Source organism: Lagenorhynchus albirostris, chromosome 5, assembly GCF_949774975.1.
Source record: "Lagenorhynchus albirostris chromosome 5, mLagAlb1.1, whole genome shotgun sequence".
NCBI classification, from domain to species: Eukaryota; Metazoa; Chordata; class Mammalia; order Artiodactyla; family Delphinidae; genus Lagenorhynchus; species Lagenorhynchus albirostris.
This window is the reverse complement of record NC_083099.1, coordinates 40782540-40787568: the sequence shown is the minus strand read 5'-3', so window position 1 is coordinate 40787568 and position 5029 is coordinate 40782540.

Genomic DNA, 5029 nt, shown 5'->3' with positions numbered 1-5029 from the left:
AAGGGAAGGTTTTGAGGAGCAGAGCAATTAAATGTAACCATATAAGACTGGGAGAACATATTTTAGTAACTTCATTCTTTTTGTAAAAATGGTACTTCATTATTATGTAACATAATGTCTCTAAGTATTGTCTTTGGAGTCAGAAAGAAGTTTGCATTCTAGCTCTGTTTCTCACTAACGGTGTAACCCTGGGAACATCTCTTCAGCCCCCTGACCCTCAGTTTACTCTTCTATAATAGGAGGGTGATGATAATCTTCTCAAAGTTTGGTTGTAAGAACTAAATGAATTATTTTATGTAAAACACCAGGCATAGTACTTGGCAAATAACTCTCAATAAATGGTAACTTCTGTAATTGTGGTTGTGTTTATAAACATTCAAATTAAACAGAAAAGTACCAAGAAGACAAGACAAACCAAAATTCTACCACCTGTTATTATTTGATGTGTGCTTTAAAAAATCATTATTTATAAACTGCTGTACGACCTACTTTTTTCATTGGTAATATTCTGTAGACTTTTCCCCACGTCTGTATAATAAGCTATACCTATATCATTTTAACAGCAGAACTGGAAAACCGTGTGTACTATAATTTATTTAATCAGCCCCTTACTGGTGGACATTAGAGTTGGCTTTAATTTTTCCCTATCATAGACTTGACTACAATGAACATCCTCGTGGAATCATTTTCTCACAATTGTGCAAGTACCTGGAGGAGGGGAATTATAATGGCTGAAAATGCTTGAGTGACACGGTATTCCTGTTAGAGGAAACCATTGAACTAGAAATGAGAAGAAGAAGAGTTCCTAAGGGAACAATGAAAAGTTTAGTTTCAATTCAGATCATGGAGTTTGGCATTTCTTTTATAGGCTATGGGGAGCCACTGAAGGTTTTTGAAACAGATCAGAGCCAGGTTTTAGGATGGTTGATCTGGAGGCTGTGGGGAGACTGGATGCAAGGAGGGAGAGAGGAAAGGAGTGGGAACCCCTTAGGAGGCTATAGCTACAGAGTAGGGGTGAGTTAATAAGAGCTCAACAAGGGTGTTGGCAGTGGAAATGGAGGGTGACAGGTTCCAGAGACCCTGCAGATGTGCAACCCTCCAGTATGATGCATACTGGAGGGTTTTGCATCATACTGTTGGTCTCTGGCAGGAGGGAAGACCCAATTCTGTGGTTTCAGTATCTACATCAGCACAGGGGCCCGGGGTAGGGCTGGTAGGCTGCTATCCAGACTGCTAACAGTGGTACCTCTGGTGGTGAAATTTCAGGTGGTTTTCTTATTGCTCTTTATGTTTATCTGCAATTGAAATTTTCTACAATGAATGTATATTATCTTTATTTGGAAAATAGTTATATAATCTAATTCCATAAACATTTAAACAATAGAGATGTATATAAAATAAAAAGGAAAAGAATCCCCCCTCCCAGTTTCCCACCAGACATCCTCCAGTTAATAACTGTTAAGTTTGGTGTATTAATTCCTGGACACTTTTCCTATATATTTTCATATATGTAAAAATACATATATATTATTTTTACAAATATGGGATCCTTCCAAATATCCATTGCTTGTCACTTTGTTCATTCCAGCCCTTTCTTTTCAGTGGCTGCAGTGTATTCCATAGCGTGGGATTGGGTGACTGGGAGAATGGTAGCATTCTCAGCAGAGGTAAAGCAATGGACAAAAGAAGTAATATTGGAGGGAAGATGAGCAGTTAGTGGTTGATATAATGAGTTTGAATCCCCAGGTGGGCAGTTGGAAAATGAAGGTATGAAGAAGTTTAAAAAAAGAGAGAGAGAGAGTTTTAAGAGACAGGGACACAGAATGAGTAGTTGAAGGCAAAGAGAGAATCCCAGTTACAAAGGTAAGCTTGTTAACCAAGAATCAAGTAGTATTTATGGAGCCTCATGATATGCCTAGCAGAGTGCTGACCTTTGACCCCAGGAATCAGTGCTTCTGGGTCAGAAAAGGTGGCCTGGAACTTTCTGCTGTTCCCAAATGTTATACAGCCCTCAAGTCCCATGAACTTCCCCAAATCGGTCAAATTGCAAAATGTCCATGAAATTCATACTATGAACATAGAGTCCCTTTACCCTCTGTGGAATAATGTCCTACAGCTTACTTTTTCAACATGGCAAAGGAAAACTACAGATTTTCTCTCTAGTTCAAACTAGTGTGCATGAAAACCCCTTCCCAATGAGTCTCAGCCAAACAGTCCAATATTATCTCCGAACACTTTGCCCCATAAACCTTGCTCATAACTTCCCAAAACATATAGTGACCAACCATCCCAGTTTTTCCAGGACTGAGGGGGTCCTGGGATGTAGGGCTTCTGTTTTGAAATAGAGATCATCTTGGGCAAACTGTACCTGTTTGCCTGGGACTAAGGCAAACTGGGACAAGTAGATCACCCTACCAAATACAACAGGCCCTTTTGTGCCTTCTGTCTCCTCACAGAGGCTGTGTTCTTTGTCTGGACTGTCCTTTGAGCCCTTCTCTACCAAGTGACTATCTATTAATTCTTCACGATCCATCCTAATCCCCCTTGGGGTTCCTTTTGCTTAGCCTTCCTAGGTGGATTTATTTGTCCCCTTTCTTTGAATCTTTGTTGGTTATCTCCATATCTGTCCCTCACTAACATATCTGAATTTTCCTTTGGGGACTTCACCTTATGTTGGTGTGGATGGATATGACCCCACTCATCCTCAGGGGTGGGTCCTGGTTGGCTTAGGCCAATCCATGGATCCCATCTCCAGGCATACCAACTGTTCAGACAAAGGCACAGGAGAGAGTAAGAATCCTAAAAATTGTGGAGAGCTACTACAAGCTTCCTCTTGCTACACTTGGAAGATGTAGTGAGAAGTTGTAAAGTCTGGCATTGCTGATGGTATACTGCAAGCCCAAGAACGGTGCCAAGAGTTGATGGGGAACCACCACGGGGCTTGCAAAGATATCTTGTACTACTTTGCTACGGTTGCCGAAACAAAGTACAGTTGACTGGGTGGCTTATCAACAGAAGTTTACTTTATCACCATCTGGACTAGAAATATGAGATCAAGGCGTCAGCAGAGCTGAGTTCTTCTGTGGCCTCTCTCTTTGACTTGTATATGGCTGTTTTCTCCCTGCATCTTCACATGGCCTTCCCTCTCTATATGTCTGTGTCCTAATTTCCTCTTCGTAAAAGGACACCAGTTTGATTGGATAGGACTCACCCATATGACCTTATTTTAACTTAATCCCCTCTTTAAAGACCCTATCTCCAAAAACAGTCACATTCTAGGTACTGGGGGTTAGGACTTCAACATAAGAATTTTGGGGAGACATAATTCAGCTCATAACATACCTGTATTGTGGAAGGCAGAGCAGAAAGAGAAAGAGAAGCCATGACCTTTGCTATATACTTTGAGCTGCTGGATGCATTCTCACCTTGGATCAGAAATATCTGTTTTAGTTATGTGAGCTGATAAATTAGCTTTGCTCTTCGGGATACCCTGAGTTTTAGTTTTACTTTGTGTCATTTGCACTGAAATATTCTCATGTGATACATTTTTGTCACTTTTTTGTTATATAGCACTTTTCACATAGTATTATAACTTGTTCAGAGGTCAACCTACTGTACTTAGTTGTGTGTAAACTATTTCAGGAAAGGACTATGTTGTTCACATCTCTTATCTCCAGCCCCACAGTAGGTACTTGGTAATGTTTGTCCAATGAATAAACACTGATAGCATTTTGAGCAGGCAGCCTGGAAGAGCAAGACTAAGAAATGCTCCTCTCAACTTCCATTTTATTCATTTTATTAACTTTTTTGATTAGTATTTTCTGGGCCATAACCTTAAAATGGCTGCAATTAAATCACTGAGCTTTGATTCCAGCATTATAAAACCATGACTAGGCCCTGGAGACAAAGCACCTGGGACAGCAGCAATCAGAAGCACGGGACTAGTAAGGTGGTAGAATATGTAGGAACAGCAAAAATGATTGATACCATGTTTGCAGCAACAGAAAATGTGTCTTCGCTACATTTTGCATAATAAAAAAAGGAGAGAAGAGAAACTTACAATTATCCTCTTTGAATTGTCAAATATATGTGTAATTTTAGATGCCAAAGGTTAGAACAATGATAACAGAAATAGCATAAAGGTATTCAATAACAATACAGAAGTACACATTAAGATGTATGTTAAAGTGTATTTTTTTAAAAGCTCTTTTTTTTTCATCAGAGCACAATTTCAGGGAAATGCCTGCGTTTTCCAGGGAAAATTGAGCTCCCCCAGGATTTTGGTTCTTCATTCCAAAGCCAGATAAAAGAATAGTTTTACTTTTCTCTCCCTCAGCTTTCTAGCCCTTATGGATTAAAGATTAATTCCCGAATGGCTTTTCACCATCATTTATCATGATAAAATGTCGTGACCTCTTCTTCTTTGGTGTATATATTCTCTGAGCAATTACCTTCCTGTGCTTTTCCACTGAAGGTAAGTTTGGCTTCAATCCACAAAGCTCTTTTACTATCTATTAAAAGGAGCTATTACAACCATCCCAAACCATTAACTCTTTTTTTTTTTAAGTCAGTTCATCTGTTATGAGGCTGAACTAAATGTATAACTTTTGACAATCACCTATGCTGAGTCCAGTTACTGATTTATTCTTCGCTTCCAGGAGCCAGAGAAGAAAAAAATCCCAGGTGTCATTCTTGTGACACCTTCTGATACCTAGCACACTTCATGAGATTGCCTTCCTGGGCTGTACTCCTCTTTTGGCTTGGGGAGGATGTAGCTGAACTCATACTCATGGGCGTGTACTTGGGGGCCAGAGGGAGGTCTGGGAAGAAAGTGAATCTTTTTCAGGAGAAGGATGCGTGTGAGGTAGGTGTGGCCATCTGTTCCTGAGAAAGGACCACCACTGGGGAGGAAAAGAGGGGTGTCGCTGGATCAGTGTCACAGAGTCACACGGATGGACACATTTCCATGATAACAACTCGTGATGATTTAATATTATTTTTTCCTTTTGTTTCTTCTGGATTATTTCTT